Raw genomic sequence first — 21228 nt, forward strand, 5'->3', positions numbered from 1 at the left:
TACAGCCCTCCTGGATCTACCAGTTTAGAAACTCTATTTTAAAAATGACTTTGCTTTGAACCTAACAGGAGGGTTCTGTACACCTAGACAGGAGGACTGGGAGTAAGAAGTAAGCTCAGTCCTGGGAGAAATGAAGTGGTGATTTTGTTTCTATTGCTCTACTGACCAGATTCTTTTCTCTCAATCAGTATCAATTTTGGACACAGATGGACAGCAATCCCTTTAAGGTGGAGCCTGGGGCAATGGGGACACTGACTGAGGAAGAGGCATTTAACTTGAGATTGTGTTTGTTTAGGATGGAATTTTAGTCTGACACATAAGAAAGGGGACAGGTGGCTGTCATTTCCATTAATGGCAACTGCTCCCCAGTCTGTCATTCACAGCTCCCAAAGTGTGCCCTGATCATTCTCGGCTAGCACAGCAGGCTTATTTGTTGGCAATTCTGGGACAATGGCTCCTTCCAGAAGCAGCAGACATGCAAAGACTTCCTTAAGCCATAAAGCTTTTATCTCTCACTTTTAGTTGTTCTCAAAAGTTTCAAAAACTGTAGGACTGAAGGCTGCAGCATAGATTGCCATCCAAAAAAATGACTAGAATTTGAAGATAGTCTAAACTCTATTTGGTTCTCATCACCCTGTGTGACACACAGAACCAAGGGCCATCTGTTTTTTTCCCTTAGCTTCATAGGTTGCTGTGGTCAAAGAAGTGTTCATGTTGCATGGTGATGAACCTCTTTACTTATCAATATTAGTGCCCAGAACTAGACTTGGTTTACTGCCAGACTCATGCTCAAAGTCTTTCCAACATGGTAGAAACTGCCAGAGATTGCCTTCTGCAGGCAGATCTTTGAAGAATCTGGCATCATCTCCATGCTACAATGAGAATTCATTTTCAGAATCTATGGAAACACACAGAAATAAGCATAAAATCAAATGTGAAAGCACTTTGATGTATAACCAAAGTGCTAAGAATTATTTGAAACAGAAATTCCATGTAGGGAAATATACACACACACACATATACCTATATACACACAGTGTGTGTGTTTGTGTGTGTATAAAGAGGGACAGAGACAGAGACACAGAGAGATAGAAATAGTGTGGGGACAGAGAAAGGGAGAACTAAATAATACCCTCCAAATTACATCAACTTTATTTTATGACCTTAGGGCATTTACCATAGGGGATAATGATGAAAATTATGTTGGAAAATAAAACTTAGTTAGAAAGGAGAGATGCTATAGATGGTTCAATTCATTCATGCCTTTATTTCATGAATACATTTTTCAAGGAAAGAGTCCAGAAATATGGTGAAAACTCAGTAACATGGATAATGAAATTGATTATATTTAGAAATGCCTGATAATCTCTGTGGAAGTCATTTCATGATCACTGGTCTACAGAATCACATCCTACTTGGATCAAAGATAAAAATTAGTATCACATTAATATAGAAAAAAAGAAAAAAAAAGAAAATTTGCCATGGAATTGAAGCTATGTTAACCTGACCTACTTAAGTAAACTGTTGATGGTGAAAATTGAGAAATGGGCAAAAGAATAAAAATTGACAGAGGCAATGACCATGTCTCATAGAAATTTAAATAATACAAATAACTTGCCACAAGGAGACCAAAAAAGCCTGGAACTGGATCAGGGAGAAAAGAGTTGAATTCTTTTTGAAGAAAAGATATTTGGAAAACAAAAGGAGTATAAGCTTAGAGAATACATTAATTTATAAGACATTATAAAGGAGAAGAGAAGAAACAACTTCCTACCTTGGGGTGACTAGGTGGAACAGTAGAGATAGCACTGGGTCGAGAGTCAAGAAGACAGAAGGTCAAATCCAGTCTCGGGCATTTACTAGCTTATTAGTGTGACTTTGGACAAGTCACTTAACTTGTTTCCCTTGGTTTCCTCAACTTTAACATGTAGATAATGACAGAAAATACCTTTAAAAAGTTGTCATAAGGATCATATGAGTTAATATTTGGAGGTGCCTGGCACATAGTAGGCATTGTATAAATGATATCCAAGATTAATAATGATGATAAAAATAATACTGTGCTTTTGTCTACTATGCATGGATTCCATTTCCTCCTCACTTCTTCCTCTTAAAATCTCTAATTTTCAGTGTCTGGAACATAGTAGGCATTTAATAGATTCCAGTTAACTGACCTTCTACATGAAGCCTTTCCTGATCCTCTTAACTGCTATTACTCCCCCCCCCAAATTGTCAAGTTTACATATATTTGTATATGTACATATTCTCTTCCTTGACTATATTAAAAGCTCCTTGAGGGAGAGCCTCTTTTTACCTTTGCCTTTTTATACTCAGCAGCTAGTATGGTGCCATAATATATTTCCGCTGATTGATTAAGTGGTCTGATTGAGTATTGCCCCATAAACCAAGGAGAAGCACAAATTTGTTTAAAGCTTGGAAGGAGAACCAGCTAACCAAGATTGTCCTGAAGGCATTTATGGATGAATTTAGAAAGAGGAAAATGATAGAAAATGGAAAATATCCCTTAAGATTTCTCTTTTAAGCTATTTTCCCTACCCATGACAGCACAAAGCCCAAATGTGGACTCACCAGAGCCTCCAGAGTTTTACATGAGAAGGTAGAAACAGCAGTCAAGAAAATGATAAGAAATGCAGCTAGACTTGCCCCTGTATCCACAGAGGTCTGTGCTAAAGGCAACAGAATTTTGAGGCCATTGAGAAATTGACTTTTAAGGTGAAAGAAGGATGAAAGAAGCAAAAACTTTAAAATTAGATGGATTTTTTTTATTGACTGCCTGTTTGTTGCAAGGATTTTGCTTTTCTTTATTACTTTGGAAATAAAGATGTGTCAAAAAAGTTTGAAATTTAAAAAAAATTAAAAATAATCTTTCTACTATTAAAATGAGACTGAGAGGATAGAATAATCAGTAGACATGTCTACGTTCTCATCTCTGCAAAATTATTGTGACAATAATTATACACGCATTAAAGATACTCTTCATAAAGTTATGAAAATGTAACAGGCCTTTGCAAGTAACATTCCATGGTGTGTCAGTTTTATTTAAATAGCTGAACTACACATATTGAAATGGTGAGATCCTACTATGATAATATTTTATTTATTTAGTAGAGTAAAACACCAGCTTAAAGACTGTCATCTAACAAGTCTCCCCCTTGCATTTGTAAAAAATTAGTCGAGTCCTAGAAATATGTTAACAAATGAACTTCAGTTATTAAGCAAGGCATAAAGCAGGAAGAAGTTGAGTGTAATCATGGTGTTGTTTGAATTAAAAAAAAACATAGAAAATAGATTCTTTAGAAGTAATGAGTTTATATGATAATGAATTCAGAACTGGACAGAACCTTTGAGGTTAATGGATCCAGCTATATCATTTTATTGGTAAAGAAATTGAGACCTCAAGAAATTGTTACTTACCCAAGGTCACATCGCTAATAAGTATCTGAGGCAGGATTTGAATTTAGGATTTCTTGACTCCAAATCCAGTACCATATTAACTCTACCATTCTGCCTTTTTTTTTTTTTAACATTACACTATAATTCTCTTAAGGGCTAGAAGAATATTCATAAAATGCCTATTATGTTTCAGACACTGTGCTAAGAACTTCATAATCATTACCTGGGGGGCAGCTAGGTGGTGCAGTGAAAATAGAGCACTGGCCTTTGAGTCAGGAGGACCTGAGTTCAAATCCAGTCTCAAACACTTAGCATTTACTAGTTGTGTGCTTGGGCAAGTCACTTAACTCTGATTGCCCTACCCTCCCTCCTCCAAAAAGAAAGCTAATAATAATAATAATAATAATAATAACAACTTAATTTGATCCTCATGACAGTCTTGGCAGGTAGGTGCTATGCTTATCATCCTTTTCAGATGGGGAAACTGAGGCAAACAGGAGTTATGTGACTTGCCCAGGGTCACACAGATAGGAAGTATCTGAGTACAGATTTGAACTCAGGAAGATAAGTCTTCCTAACTTCAGGCCCAGTGCTCTGTGCATTGCCCATTTGGCTGCCCCCATATTAGGCACTTAATAAATGTCTATAGAATTGAATGTGTGCCCTGGATAGAATGTAAGTTCCTTGAAGGCAGTGAATGTCTTTTTTGTCTTTATCTCTCCAGGGCTTAGAACAGTGCCCAGCATGTCATAGAACACTTAAATGCTTTCTAAATGAGTGAATAATATATGTAATGTGTTTTTTTTTAATCATTGGGTGCTACAGAAACACAAAATGTTCTTACTATCCCAAGACGAAGAAATATGGCCTGGTAATATGTGAAAGTAAACATAAATCATCAGATTTGATGATTAAAGATTATAATTAAGGCTATTATATTCCCAGGAGTTTTCTTTTGGGGATCTTTTTCAGGAGGTTATTGGTGGATTCTTTCAGCCTCTATTTTGCTCTCTGGGCATCAGGGAAGTTTTCCTTGAGAATTTCTTGGAGGATGATTTCTGGGTTCTTACTTTGATCATAGCTTTCAGGTAGTCCAATAATATTTAAATAATCTCTCCTGGATCTATTTTCCATGTCAGTGGTTTTTCCCATGAAATATTTCACATTGCCTTCTATTCTTTCATTTGTTTGGATCTGTTTAACAGCATCTTGATTTCTCATAAAGTCATTAGCTTCCATTTGCTCCAATCTAATTCTGAATGAATGATTCTCTTCAGTGAGCTTTTGAGATTCTTTTTCTATCTGGCAAATTCGACTTTTTAAGGCATTCTTCTCCTCATTGCCTTTTTGAGCCTCTTTTGCCATTTCAGTTAGTCTATTTTTTAAGGTGTTATTTTTCCTCAGTCAGGCTGTTGACTGTCATTTTGTAATTTTCTTGCACTGTTCTCATTTCTCTTACCAATTTTTCCTCCACTTCTCTTATCTGCTTCTGGCAAGCTCGTCACACAACCTAGGACCTCCACCCTACAAAGCAATCCAGATCCAAGCAGGTTAAAGGAACAGCAATTACCCCTCAGACTGCTCTCTTGGTCTCCCTACACTCTGCAGGCCAGGAACTGAAGCTGCCATGTGGCGGCAGCTGCGCCGTGGTGCCTCAACGGCTTCTCGCCCCAGGGACAAACACCATTGCACTCCCAACTACTGGATCCCAAAATCCACACTGCACTGACCTCTCACTTTGTCCTTAGCATCTATGTGTTGATAATTCTGGACTGCCACATCTGCTGCTGATCTGGAGTCCCTCCAGGTGGAGGCTGGTCAGGCCTGCCCTGGGTCTAAAGCCTCCCACGTGGGGCTGGACTTGGCTCCCAGAGCTCTGAACTGGCCGATTCCTGCTGGCCTGCTGGGCTGTCCTCAGTGGGAGGTTAGCTTCTCTATGTCATTTTGTGGGTTCCGTAGCTCCAAAGTTTGTTCAGAGTCCCCTTTTACATGGATTGGAGGTGTTGGGAGCCAGAGCCACGTTGAGTTCCTGTTTCTATTCCTACATCTTGACTTTGCCCCCGTATGTCTCCACTGTAGTAGCTTTTAATGGGTTAAATTATTTTTGTTGTTGTGTGCTCATTTTTTCCCAACCTATTTCTTTACTATGAATTTTATGTTAAAGTTGGGCTCTGCTCACTAGAAGATAGGGGGGAACTATCCCAAATTTGAGGTTTTTTCATGCTGCTATTTTCAGAGATAATTCTGGGGTTTGCAAGTTTTGGGTATTTCTAACATGTTATTCTGGGAGAGGTATGGTCACTGTTCTCCTAGTCTGCTCTCTGATCTTTTCTCAGGCAGGGACCCTGATTCTCTAACCATAAATGCTAGTGCTTCTCTATGCTTTGAAACTGTGACCCTGTAAGTCCTCCACCCTGCTCCCTGTAAGTGACCACCAGCACTTCTCTCCTTCCTGGAATTGTGACCAGAACTGCTCATGGGCCGTAGGGTTGTCAGTCAGTGTCAGTCGTACCCAGTGTTAGCAAAGGGTCCACTGTAATTTCTTTCTGACCAGTTGTTTGATCCCTTTGCTATCTCTGGACTCAGTTTCTGAAACTGCTGTTGTTGTCACTGAGGACACTATTGCCCCTGCAGCATGTGTGGGTTTTGGACAAGCCTCTATCCCATGTTATAGACTGCTCTTGCCAACCTCTGAAGTTTTCTTAGTCTGGAAAAATGTCTCACCTTGACTTTTTATTGGTCCTGCCACTCCAAAATTTGGTTTGAGGCATTATTTTAACATTGTTTGGAGGACAAGATTAGGATTGTTCATCTACCTAATCTAACATATTGGCTCTATCTCCAGATTTCTCTCATCCAGGTATTCTTAAACTGAGGTCTGTTAAAATTATATGTATGTGTATTTTTGCATCTACATATATATGTATATGCTCATATGTATATATGTATGGGTGTATACATACATGCATATCTAACTTATATATACACATGTATGTGTATATATTCACACATATGCACACATATGTATATGTGTGTGCATAGATAACTCTGCTTCACTATAATTGGCTTCTTTTCTAATCCTATATGTTTTATTTTATATATTTAAAAAAATATGATTCTGAGAAGGGGTCCATACACTTAATCAGATTATCAGAGGGTTTTATGGCTCACCAAAAAAGGTTAAGAATGCTTGGGCTAGCCCTAACTTTCCTTTTTTTTTTTTACAGATAATGATACTGAAACCTAAAAACTGATGCAACTTGAATGATTATTTTTTGGTAAACTTTGTTTTTTAATTTCTTTGTTATGGACCTGTGATGTCATTACATTGGGGCTTTTCCATTGTGGAAACTCGCTTTATTGACACAACTTTAATTCCTCTGTAACTTTACTATTTACAATCTTTCCTGAGGAACGGGGAAGTTACAGTGATTTGCCCTCAGTGGCACAGCCAGCACATGTCAGAGTTGGGTGGGGACTATAAATCTAGGTCTTCCTCCAAGACTAATCCTACATTCACTCTGTTAAACAAACTCTTATGTCTATTGACATGTTAGAGAAAGTATATCTAACATCATGTAATCAATTAGCATATGGTAAATTTTAGGAGCCAACTATTTGCATAAGATGGGGCTCACCTGTACTGTGCTTTGGGAAAGTACAGTGGGATTGCTATAAAGACAGGAACATTCTGTTGCAAATGTCTTTAAAATCAAATCAGTAAGTATTTGAAAAAATGGTTGCATTTTGGAGCCAACCAATTTCCCTGCTACAGGCAGTAAATAGGCAATAAAGAAAAAGAAGTCTTTCAAGGAAGAAAAAAAATTCCTTCTGTAATAAATATGAAATGGAAGCATTTCAGAAATCCTTGTAGCTCTGACATGTTGGGTAGCTTTCAGTCAAGCTTTTGAAAAGTTCCTAAATTCCAGAAGCTTTCACAGATAAGAAATCACTTCATTTGATGTATTTATGGGATTTTTTTTTTGAGAGGAGATAGAGGAGAGGTTTTGGACAGTCAGCCTGCTGCATATGCTTTCTGTAGAGCAAAGAAACATGTAAACATCTGATACTTAGACACATATGATTCTGTCCTACATCGGCAAAAAATTTGCTCTTCTCATCTGAAATTCTCTCAGGTCTGCATTTTTAGAAGGACTGATTTCTATAACTATGCTCAGTTTTTTTTTTCAAAAATTCGTTATTATTTTGAAAGAGATACAGAGGTTCAGGTCATACTACTATGTCCACATTGCCATTTCTGGTGAAGTCATTTTTTGTCACCTGCCCCACATTTGTCCTTGAAAGATGCTCCAGTGAAGGCAAATTGTGACAGTGAAGGCACATTGTACTGAAAAAAGGCTTATGGCCGGCCCTTGAAGACATTCAAAGTCTCCCAACCAACAGTACCAGGGATATTTTTGTCATGCTGGGCCATTGTATAGACCTCCCAAGGACTGAGCCTCCTGTCATTGCTTTCATTTATACCCAGAGGAAATTATAAAGAGGAAACTGTTTCCCTACTATTATACTTTTTCCCACTGTGAATTTCTATCTTGTGTTTTTTTTTCTGGTGCAGGTTTGAGGGTTGTCACTCATTTTCATGACCTTAGTCTAATTCAGAGGCCCAACTGAGATGGGGAATGTATGTCATTCCCCAACCCCATAGGGGTTCCTTCAAAATAGGCGGTTCCTTTGAAGAGAGTATTGGTCAAAAATTATGTGTAAGGAGAAGTGACTCTTAATTGTATGATAGGCCTCTGACTTTTGAAACCACATAAAGCTGTATGAAGGAAATGTGAGTCTTCATTGGTGAAGAAATAGAGGAGAATAGAGACAAAGAAATAGAGGAAACCATGAATGATAAATGGAAGAATTTCCAGGAATTGCAAGTATGTAGGGGAAAGCTCCCCCCCCAAAAAAAAAAAACATTCCTTCATTTCCAGTGCTTTCTCCCCCACAGGTGACTGAGGATAGATTTCTTGGGTGAGCTAGGTTATTCACTCTTTGATTGAGCTGAGATTTCCAAAACAGGAGATTCTCTTCTTTTGTATAATTTTTAAAATCATGTAATCTAATCTGCATTACTATGCTACTAACCTGGATAAACATATTTGCTCACTGTCCATAATCCGTATTATGTAATTGGCTGATTTTGATAACTTACAGCTTGTTAATAGTTTATTTGTTAGTGGCAGAGATACCTTAGCTATCTAGATGGCTCAGTGGTAAAGTTCTGAGTCTTGCGTTAGGAAGATCTGAGTTCAAATGTGGCTCCAGATACTTACAAGTCTTGTGACCCCCGGACAAGTCCCTTAACTTCCACTAGCTTTAATTTGCTCATCTATAAAATGGATGTATGTAGTAGAGCCTACCTGCTAATGTTGCTGTAAGGATCAAATGAGATGACATTTTTAGAGTGCTTATTGCATAGAGCCTGCACATAGCAGGTATTCAATAAATATGTATTCTCTTACCTCCCTTTCCATTTATGCAATAAACATTTGCAGGAAGCAAACTAAGATGGGCTAAATGATCCTTACTTACCTGGTGTGATATGGGACTATTTCTCTTCCTTTTAAAGGGACCAGGGTAAGTGATTTTTATGCTAAATCACTATGAGAGCATTGTACCTATAGACTGAAAATAGTTATAATCCCAGCTCAGGGCTCCTCTTGTCAAGGGAGTGGCTAGACCCAGGCTTCTTCCTGCTCTGGGAACTTTGCATACTTTACATTTGGAATTGTGATTTGATTGACTCCAGGATGAGGAAAGTTCCTCTATTATGGCAGAGTAACACCTTCTCTGCAACTTAGAATCTTAAAGAGTGGCTTGCAGTGACTTGACCAGGGTAACAGCCAGCAGGTGTCAGAGGCAGGGCTAGAATGCAAATCTTAGCTCCAAATCCTGCTCTAACCATTAAACAATGATGCCTCATGTTTCTTTCTGCCTGCCTATCTCTGCACACACACACACACAAATACACAAATATATTATTAATGATGATAATTATAAGAACAAAATAATGGATATTCGTTGTTATATGTCTGTATCAAGGTCAGATTAAATATACACATACTTGTGAGTGTGTGTGTGTGCAGGGCAGAATGTGTATGTGTGAATCTATATCTGTGTATGTATCCAAATATCTGTATTTTAATATTAATTTATCTATATCTATCTTTGTTAGCAACACTACCAATAAATACGCATTGTTATTCTTGTTATTTGGATTATCAACATTGATTTTGAAGTCTATCATGATGACACACTATGCCTAGTTGGTTAATCTGGCTTTTTTCTTTCTAGGTTTTGCTCATTAGGTCACAGCCTGGCTCACTATACTCTCTTCATGAGAAGAAATCATTTTCAATAAGTTGTCTTCAGATCATGACACTCCCCTACCCCACCCCAACCCAAGTACAGTATTAATCAAATGAGCAGTATTACAGTGTGTTGAATAGATGGGTAGACTTGGACTCAGACAGTCCCATCCTTGAATTCTACCTCAGACACTGTGTGAACATGGGGAAATCATTTAACTTGGTATAATTTCAGGTAACATTTTGGGAATTATCTAATAAGTTTCAGATGGACTGTGATTTATATTGTTGATGGTTGTTTCCATGCCAGTGGAATAATAGGTCATTGATATACTGATGATATTCAAAGTAAGTCAACTTTCCAAACTGGCACTAGTTTCTTCCAGAATGCTGATGCAACTTCTCCCAATCCTTTCATCCACACCCATATAAGTAGATATGGTCAGAACATAAAAATCCTGAGGCAGTTAAGTTGCCCAGTGGATAGAGCAACTAGTCCCGGTTGGAGTCAGGAGGACCTGAGTTCAAATTCTGCATCAGACACTTACTAGCTGTGTGACCCTGGGCAAATCACTTAACCCTGGGCTTTCTTAGTATAATTACTTATACTTATCCCCTATTTGACATCACTGAACTATGCGACCCAAATGCTAAATTCAAGACCAGCCTTTCCAGTTTCAGCAGTATGTCTAATGCACAAATTAGAACATATAATACAGAAAGTTGAAGACGTAAATGGGCTTAGAAATTCAACTAGCCTAAAGATGATGATGATGATGATGATGATGATGATGATGATGATGATGATGATTTTGCTTTTTTGGAGGGGGAGGTCAGGGTAATTGGGGTTAAGTGATTTGCCCAAGGTCACAAGGCTAGTAAGTGTTAAGTGTCTGAGGCTGGATTTGAACTCAGGTCCTCCTGACTTCAGGGCTGGTGCTCTATTCACTGCACCACCTAGCTGCCCCTAGAGATTCTTAAAGATAGATTTCCAGGAATCTCATATCTGCACATATATACATACATGCATACATACACACATACACAAATATGCCCATATATACACATATATAAACATATTTTTCACTAACCTCTAACTGAAATTTAATATTTCCTTCAATTATAAATTAACAATAAATCAGCATCTTATTCAGATAGGATTCCATAGGCTTCATTGCATTGACAAAGGGGTCTATGAAGGGGGGTGGGGAGGAACAAACACTGTGCTAACTGCTCAACAGTTATTCTCATGTGACAGAAACAAACACCAAGAAACCCCTGCTCTTGCCCAGTCCCTCATTTATGATGGAGGAACTGAGGAAAAAGAAGGCAAATGACTTGCCCAAAGTCACATAGGTATTAATTCTAGTGCCTTCCTTCCATTGATTTTGTCCAATTTGTCATCACATACATTGCCTCTGTGTATAAAGTCGAGTACTATGTCTCATCATACTGTGAGTTCCTGGAGAGCAGGCACTGTCTCTGACCTTCCTTCATATCCTCACCTCATAGCAGTAGCTGGTATGTGGTAGGCGCTTAATAATCATAACTGACTTACTTACTGAGAGTTAGGATTTTGGCAACAGGTCATCTATTGCCCAAACCAGTGCTCATTATACTTTGCTGCTGTTGCCTAATGGTCCATGGGACCACAGGTGGGACCATTTGGCTTTGGTTTTAATGGGCTAATTGTCAGCTAAATGTCATTCTGTCTATATGCAGCATAGAAGGGCCTTTATTAGTTTTTATTTTAAAAAATACTATTTAACGTTCCCTAAGCAGGTATTCCATTGATGCTATGAATCTGCATAGCTATCTCAAAGGTTTTTCTTGGAATTTGCATTTTCTTGGGATTCAGCAATACTATATGTTATCTTATGGCTTTGGAAAGTAATGATAATATAAGGTGTAGGGGTGATAGTGAAATTGCCCATTATTTTAGTTCATTTTAAGATGTAAGCGGGAATTTTGACTTGTAGGAATTAGGACTTGTCTAAATGCTTCCATTTTCATATATTGAAAGGGTCACAAATCTAGAGATGGAAGTAACCTTAGGTGCCATTTTATCCAGTCCCCTCTTTATACATGAGGAAAGTGAGCAGGGAGATTAAGTGCTTGCCCAAAGTCACACAAATAATAAGTATTGAAAGTGGAATTTGAACCAGGTCTTCTACCTGGGTCTCTTACTTTCTGTCTCTTTTTTGCTCAATTTGTGTCCTAATGAATGTTTCCCTTGCTCTTGGGGGCTCATCCTGGTGACTGTGGGATGTCAGCACCATAGGTGGGTGCCCAGTGAAGCTAGGTGTGTACCACTGGAAAGCAGATTTACACGTGCTTTGGTTTCTCCACTGATTACCCAGTCACCATTGGAGGAGTAGATCACCCTCTGCAGCCTCAGATGTGTAGACTAAATAGCTGGAATCAGAAGTAGGCAGACCTGCCTTTCAATATGGCCGAGAAAACTGGCTCCAGAGAGCAGGTGCTCTAAAAACAAAGGATGGGACCATCCCATTGTTGTTCAACATCTCTTTATAGCTAGTAGTTTCATTTGGTTGATGTTATCTAGAGTATTGGCACAGAGCCTAGATTATGATCACTGTAGCAATGTCTGGTGAAATTGGAGGAGCTAAAGGCATCTGTCCCTGCCAATTACAGAGACTTGTCCCTCCTCCCTTGGCTATGAATCAGCTGCCCTACCTGGCATCACTGGCTTGTGGCTTGGCTGGTTTGTCATGTGCCTGGGAGAGCACTGTACTACTATGGGGCTTCATTGATCTACATAGATTATTGAGGAGTCTTTTGGTTCTTTGGGGGAATGGTCTTATTTTTATGCAACCACCCCCCCCCAGTGATAGGTTTGGTTGAACTCTAAGGGATCATCTGGTTAACTTTCTTCATTGTTTAAAAATATTCTTTTCAAATCTATCTTATCCTACAGGAAAGCAGGAGGAAAGGGGATAAGAGAGGGGGATGATAGAAGAGAGGGCAAAAGAGAGGAGGGGGCAATCAGAAACAAACACTTTTGAGGAGGGACAAGATCAATGGAGAGAATACAATAAATGGGGGCCAGGATAAAATACAGGTAAACATAGTTAGTCTTTCAAAATATGACTGATATGGAAGCTTTTTCATGACAACACATGTATAACCTATATTGAATAGAAAATGTGGAACTCAAAATTAAAAAAAATGTTAAAAAATTGTTTTTACATGCAACTGGGAAATAAGATAAACAGGTAATGGGTATAGAAATCTATCTTGTCCTACAGGAGAATAGAAGAGAAAAGAACAAGAGAAGGGGTGCAGGGTGATAGAAGAGAGGGATGATTGGGGGAAGGGGTAATCAGAATGCACACTTGACTTGGGGTGGGGGAGAAAATTTGGAACTCAAAATCTTGTGGAAGTGAATATTGAAAACTAAAAATGAAACAATTAATAAAAAGAAAAAAATAAATAAAACTCAGCTTGAAAAAAATATTTTTTTCAATCAGAAAAAATCCACTTTCCCATTCCTCCCCACATATCTACTCCCCCTCAAATGAGAAAGAAGAAAAAAACAAAACCCCTATTACAAAAGCAAAACACATTTCCACATTGGCCATGTCCAAAAAATGTCTAATTCTATATTCTGAGTCTTTTCCTTCTATATCAGGAGGTAGGTATGTTTCATTATTCATCCTATGGAATTGTGTGTTAGCGAGAGTCCCTATTTTTTTCAAAGTTGTTAGTCTTTACGATTTTGATATCATTGTATAAATTGTTCTCTTTGTTCTGCTTACTACATTCTGCATCGTTGCATACAAGTCTCAGATTTCTCTGAAACCTTATCATTTCTTATAGCACAATAGTTAGTATCCCCTTATTTTTATATACTATACTAGTCTAGCAATTCCTCAATTTATGCACATGTTTTTCACTTTCTAATTTTTGCCACCCTAAAAGATCTACCAATACATTTTATACATCCTTAAAGGGTTTTTATTTTCTTAGGACTAATACCCCCTACCCCTTAATCTACTCTCCCAAAGAATTCCCTTCTCTCCCACTTCCTCATGGAATGAAATGTATTTCGGTGCCCAGTTCTTCATGTATACATTCTTTCATCCTTCCACCAGATCAGATGAGATTCTATTTTTTTTTGGAGGGGGGAAGGCAAGGCAATTGGGGCTAAGATTTTTGCCCAGCAGATGAGATTTTACGTCTCCCCTTTCCCACCCTTTTCTTCGTTTGTGTTGATCTCTATTTGTATATCCTGATTATATAAGATCATTTCCCCTTACCTTTCTCTTCCCCCCTCTAGTATATTCTCCTCTCCTGATGATGATAAGATTCAGAGAGGACATATATATCATTTCTTCATACTAGATTATAAGTAGTTTTTCCTTGTTTAGTCTTTTATGAGTGATTCTTTTTTACCTTTTTATGTTTCTTTTAACTTCTTTCTTTGCACATCAAAATTTCTGTGTGGCTCTGGTCTTTATATCAGGAATGCTTAGAAGTCTTTTGCTTCATCAAAGGTCCATCTCCCCCCTTTAGTATTATACTGTGTTTTTCTGGGTATGTTATGTAAGCGTATATTTTTTGGCTTCTAGAATATATTCTAAGTTCTTCACTTGTTTAGAGTGATGGCTGCTAAAAGGTGTGTAATCAATCCTGACAGTGGTTCCATGGTACTTGGATACTTTCTTTCTGACTCCTTAAAGTGTTTTTTTCCTTTGACCTGCAAGTCCTATGTTCTGGCTGTGATGTTCCTAGGAGTTTTCATTTTGTGGATTCTTTCAGGGAGCAACTGATGAATTGTTATTATATCTGGCTTTCCTTCTGATTATATGAGATCTAGAGAGTTTTCTGATTTCTCCAAATATAATATCCAGGTTATTTTTTATTCTTGTTGTTCTTGGCTGTCAGATGGTTAAAGTTTGGATTCTGTTGATATCAGCATGTCATGTAACCTTTCTTTCACTCTCTTTCTTCACCTGAAAAATGCGACATTGGACTAATGAGGATTCAGCACTCCCAGGCGTCAAATGAATCAGATTAAAATGTAATTGGCAAATATGTGACAAAAATAAAAATACAATAAAACATAGGTAATATTACCTCTCACAACTAAATCAACGAGGCCCAGAGGGATCCTTATGTATGGATTATTACACCCCACCCCCTTTCTATTAGAGTTTGACATCACTTATCTACAATGTCCTTTCCAACTCTAAACCTATAATCCTCCCAGCAGGTGATCTCTAAGGCTCCTTTCAGCTTTCAAAATGATGATTCCTTGCAATTATTACTTTTTTTGCAATGGGGGATTAAAACCCCTCCCCTGCTGATCTCAGAGGAATGTTGTAAAAGTCAAATATGATAACACTGTGTTTGACACCACTTCAGAAACTGTGATGTGGTCTAGGAATGCAAGAAGTCATTCATTATCAAGGCATCTCAGCCCAAGGACTTTGTCTCTGTAGCTAGTGAGAGTCAGAGTTTCAATCAGCTCTACAGGGTTCTGGATGGGCCACTTAAGAAAACAGTTGGTTACTGAGATAATGACAATTAGTACTGGCCTCCCTGTTGGACAGGTTGATTCAATTTCCTTACGACTAGTGAGTGGAAAGAAGGAGCCAGTCATACATGCCTGTGTTCAGACTAGCTCCAGGATATTGGAATATAAGGTACTGTTCAAAATGGATTCTTTTTTTATGTACTCAGGCCTACCTACAGTTGGAAAAGCTTCATGCTGTCAGTCGTCTCTTTTGGAAAAGTGTGTAGCATTTAAAGTATTGCTCTGGGACCTCAGAAACACATGTTATCTTTCTCATTGGTTGTCTTAGGTGGATCTCACTGGCTCATTTTTAATAGACTGCTAGCCCATTCATAAATTCACTTGGTATAGTATTTATCAGGCTATTTGAATATAGAAACAGGACAAAAACATGTTTTAGGGAGTCTTTGTGGCTTACAGTCCCATATTTTGGGGGCTGATTAGCAGGAACAATATAAGAGAGCCCTAAAGTAAATTTAACGAGAAAGAACTATTCAGAAATGAAGAAGTACTACAGTGTTATCATTAATGCATCTTTTTAAGAGTTTGTATTAGTCCATTTATCCATCCTTAATTGATTGCCTCCTGTAGCATATAATAAAGGCAAAAAAGCCAAACCTGGAATACTCTATTACCTTGGGCAAATCAGTCATCCTTGGGACCAATCTACTTATTTATAAAATAAGGAAGTTAGAACTTAAAGGTCCTTGCTGTCTCAGAAATAATATACAGCCCTGTCCTATCCCTTTCTCTCCCAACCCCATTCCACTCCTCCATGTGATGATGCCAAAGGAAACTAAAAAATACAGAAGACAGGGTTTCTGCCTTTAAGGGAATTATGGTCTGGTTTTTCTGTTGGGGTGGGGGTGAAGAAGGGTTGTTAACTGGGTTCGCATTAACTGTGTGGAAAACCAAGGGAGCCAGCAGAACAAGGGTGACAGAGGAGATAAGTGGAAGGGCATATACATGTGATTATAGTTGCTATTTTCTGGAATACTGGAAATAAAATCCTTTTTTTTTCTTTTTTCCCTTCCTTCCTCCCTCTCTCCCTCCTTTCCTTCCTTCCTCCCTCCCTTCCTTCTTTCCTCCCTCCCTCTCTCCCTTCCTTCTTTCCTTCCTTCCTTCCTTCCTTCCTTCCTTCCTTCCTTCCTTCCTTCCTTCCTTCCTTCCTTCCTTCCTTCCTTCCTTCCTTCCTTCCTTCCTTCCTTCCTTCCTTCCTTCCTTCCCAATCAGGATTAAATGATTTACCCAGGGTCACACAGTTTACTAGTAAGTGTCTGAGACTTGATTTGAACTCAGGTCCTCCTGACTCCAGGGCTTGTGCTCTGTGCACTATGCCACCCAGGTGTCCCTATAAAGTTCTTTTTTTGATACATTGCTTCTTCAGGTGGATGTAAGTAATGCTATAATGCATGGGCGGAAGTATAGCTGTGACTGTCCAGATAACTCAGGTTGTTTTCTTTCCATGTTGTCTACCTTCTATTGCTTGCTAATCAGTTGCAAAGTCGGCTAGGGAATAGCCATGGAGTATCTGATGTATATTGAACATCTTTAGCACTGAAGTTACATTTAGTGTCTAGCGCTGAAGTTAGACTTAAGTGGATTGTATGAGTGAATGCATACGTAATAATACTGGCATTTTAATCACTGATAGGCTATCAGAATAAGTATTGTGATAGTAATGGAACATAAAGATCCCCCTGTATTGGCTTGTTTTTCAAATTGATTGTGTTAAAACCCAGAGCTTGTTAATCCCACCTGTGGGATGGACTTGTTGATGTGAAAAGAGAGTTCTGAACTGGGAGGAGCTGGTGACGTAGATTTGGAGAGACAAGAGAGAGGCAGAAGAACTTTTTGGAAGCAGCACCTCGTGGAGGCAGAGAGAGAGACTGAGAAGGATTGCTGAGGGCCACTTTGAATTGCCCTGGACTTTTGAGACCTGCCCCCTGAGCTGCCAAGGACTGAGGAGACATGGCTGTTTTGCTGGTACTTTGTCTGTCTGTTTTGATGTTGTTTTGCCAGATTTGTCCACTGGTGAAAGACAGTCCTGTTGTTGAAGAAGTCCTGGAACCTGGCTTTTGGTTAAGAAGCCCTGAGACTGTCCTGCAGACAGAGAGTGAATACTGTCCACTGGTGAAGGACAGTGCTGTTGTTGCAGGGGTCTGGAGACTGTCCTGCAGACAGAATGAATACTGTCCACTGGTGAAGGACAGTGCTGTTGTTGCAGGGGTCTGGGAACCTTTCTGTTGGTTCAGAAGCCCTGAAGAAGGATTTTCTTGTTGTATGTTTACAGAAATCCTGGGAGAGGGTTTTGCTAATGTTTTCAGGGGTTCTAGGACTGTTCTACAGACAGAAGATGAATTAATGAAGGGACTGGCAATGTATCTTATGGCCTTGCTAAGCCTTGTCTCCCCAGGAACTAAGATTGCTGAGAACTTGCCTCGTGTCAAGATGAAGAAAAGACCTCCATTTGGGTATTAAGTGCTGTGCTTAAACTTGATGTAACTCTGGGGTAGATTCAATTGTGATCCAGGGGTGGGGAACTTTTGACCTTTTTGTGTTCTATGGTTGAACAAATGAATGTGTTTTACTTATGTTTGGAAACTAATCTCCATTTGAGAAGAGGGGCTTTGTGGTGGACTAAATGAAGGTATAGCCTAGCGGTGGAGTAGTATTTAGAACAGGGACTTTGTAATTGATTGAATGATTGGAAGGTCCTGGGGTGGGGTAGTACTTGGAGATTATTTAATCACACTTAGTAAATGCTGTATTTTGAATGATGTCATGTTTTGACCTTCTCTGTTCTTGGTTGGTCACTGAATAAAATGGAGAGCCCCTATGCTGGTATTCTGAACCTTGGGAAGTTGCCTTTCCTTGGTATTATATTACAGTATTCACTCTTATTATTTACTCATAATATAGTATTCCTTATTAGTATGGGGGGGGAGAAAGAACAGTTTAAAGATAGATATGGCCTATGTACTAACATCTATTCTAAATGATACAGACATTAAGAAACTATATAATTACTAACTAAAAAAAAGGTATGTTAGAAGAAATAAAGTATCCTCCAAAACAAGTTAATATATACTTTTAGATTTGGTAACACTTACACCAAAATAGAGAAAAATGAAGATAGTGAAAATATGTTGGAATATATGAATGATACTGAACACTTACAATACACTGAGAAGCTTCACAACTGCATGTCATAAATGCTTTGTTTTGGAAAATAATTAAAGAATATAGGAAATTGTGAATCCACATCAACACACACAAAGACATTAGCTCTATATTGACAGAAAGGAAATGATTGATTATTGATGTAGGAATCAAAATAAACTGTCATGTGTAGTTGGGTCACCAACCTAGTTAGATTCAAGGGTTAAATCAACATAAATTCCAAGAAAAGCTAAGCGTAAGAAGGTGTGTGTAGTGATTAGTTGAAAAGTTTCCATTCCATTTGTTCCAATAAGCCATCAGTGCCTAAAAGTGGGAAATGCAAAAATGGAAAGTTGACAAACTCATTTGTCACTAGTTCTGGCAAAAATTTAAACCAGTGTGATGGAATAAACCCAGAAGAAGGCAGATCGGGCCAGAATGGAGTGCTAGATTTGGATTCAGGAAGAAATGTGTTCAAATCTAGACTTGGTGACTTACTAGCTCTGTGATATTGGAGAAATCACTAAATCTCTGTTTGCCTCACAATCCTCAGGAGTAAAATGGGGATAATAATAGCACCTACCTCCCAGGATTCTTATAAATATCAAATGAGATAATATTTGTAAAACACTTATCCCAGTGCCTGGCACATAGTATGAAGTATATAAATGTTAGCTATTATTATTAAAAGGGGGCTAAAAGAGCACAGGAATTGTCTTAGCCAGCAAATATATGATCTCCTTGCCAAGGAGAGAGAGATGGCAGCCAAAGGCAATTGTCAGATTATAATACAGTCATTTGTCATACACATTGAAAGAGGCTGGATGAAGACTACAGATAGCATTGTGCTCTAAAAGAATGAAAAACAAGTTTGGAGAAATTGTGACTTAAATGACTCATATCATTCTAAAAGCATTCATAGGTGACAGCAGAAAGAAGAAAACAAAAAAAGATGTTAAACTTCAATAAATTAGTCACTCTTTCTGTTAGGTTCTATTTTCGTCAATGAGATATATATTTCCACATTGGTACAATAACAGTGTTTTCCTGAAAAAGAAACAGAAATATCATTGAGAGAGAGAAATTGGGGGGGAGGGTAGGGATGGACTGGTCAAAGTACTTGAATGCATTGAGAGATTGCTTAACAAGACATCTCAGGGAAGGGAAGATACCAAAACAATATAGAAAAATCATGGTATGGGTAAGCAATGAAATCAGTCATTCAGTAAGAATTTTCAGAATGCCTTTTGTGTGTCAAGCTCTATGCTAGATGCTGGAGAGACAAAGACAACAGTGGACCAGTCACTAATCTCAAGAAATTTACAATTTATCAGGAGAAATAACATGTATGTGTGCAATAACATGCAATTTCTTTAATCATACCACATGCTTTGTTTTTTAAGATCTTCATATGTCAAAAACATAACCCCCAAAAGACTATCAGGAGACCTATTAAAAAAACCTATTGATTCATGTTCATACTTTCTCATTTATACAAAATATTAAATATAAAGGTCTATACTTATAGCCTTAACATGTAAAAAGGAAGGATAAAGCAAAAGAAACTGTAGACTAATAATACAAATGAATATTAATCTAAAATTTTAAAATTAAATCTTGGACAAAAATCCTACAATCCAACAAAAACAAAACAATAATCGTTTTAAAAAATTTCTGTAAGATCAATTAAATTTATATGAGAAATACAAGGATGGTTCAACATTAGGAAAATAATATAACAATAAAAATATAATTAATATACATGATATAGAGGTAATTATACATGATGTAAATGACAAATATAAATGATATAAAGATATTCAGAAATCAAAATCTTTGACACGTGTCACATACACTTATACCTAAAAATCACTCTACAAAATATATACTTAGAAAGATTGAAAAATTAACTTAAAATAATGTTATTATATGAATCAGATGTTAATATTATATTCTATCTAAGCACTAGAAATTTTCCCAATAAATAAAGAAGCAAATACATCTAAAGAAAATCCTCTGCATCAAACCACATCTTGAGCTACACAATTTGCTGAAAAAGTCCAAATAGTACAAGATAGAATTTTTATTGTTTGCTGATTGCAAGACAGCATTTGATGAGACCATAGGCTCTCTCCAAAACTTTTGTATGTATGTTTAACTCATTTAAGATTTGTTGAAAAATAAAATTCCATTTTTCTCTTCAGAAACCCTAATAAGTATCATCAAGTATGGGATAAGACTAGGAGGTAGATGTCTAGCAAAGGTGTCACCCCAGTGATGGTGGATGTCCTGAGTTGGTTCAAAATCTAGTAAGGTCCTTCAGGTGCTTCTCTTACAGGCATCTGGCTGTTCCTCATGTCTGGAACACTATCTTTCCTTATCTCTGCCTCTTCTTTGCATGTTGTCTCCCACTCCAGCCCATAAGCTCCTTGAGAGCAGGGGCTGTCTTTTGCCTCTCTTTCTATCGGTACCACTTAGTAGAGTGCGTGGAATATAGCGTGGGCTTATTGGCTGATTGAAATCACCACCTATTGGGGCGGCCAGGTAGCACAGCGAGTAAGAGCACCGGCTCCAGTGTTGAGAAGACCTGGAGATCGAATCCCGGGCTCAGACACTTGGCACCCACCCAGAAACACCTGGCCGTGTAACCTTGAGCAAGTTACTTAACCCCGATTGCTTAAAAAAAAAGTTAAAAAAAAAATCACCACCTACTCTACAACTTCTAGTTTTGGAGAGGTGCTTGGAGCTTTGAAATATTAAAGGATTTGCCCAGTTACATACCCAGTATCTGTT

At 38.0% G+C, this 21228-nt stretch overlaps 1 protein-coding gene across 2 annotated transcripts in view; it reads left to right on the plus strand.

Annotated features, from left to right (window-relative positions):
* The window catches only part of NELL1 (neural EGFL like 1), a 922880-nt gene that overhangs the window by 538907 nt on the left and 362745 nt on the right, over nt 1-21228 (plus strand). The window lies entirely within an intron of this gene.

The sequence above is a fragment of the Petaurus breviceps genome, unplaced genomic scaffold (assembly GCF_028583685.1).
Source record: "Petaurus breviceps papuanus isolate PSGF00001 unplaced genomic scaffold, PetGlider_PUasm1.0 188, whole genome shotgun sequence".
Taxonomy (NCBI): domain Eukaryota; kingdom Metazoa; phylum Chordata; class Mammalia; order Diprotodontia; family Petauridae; genus Petaurus; species Petaurus breviceps.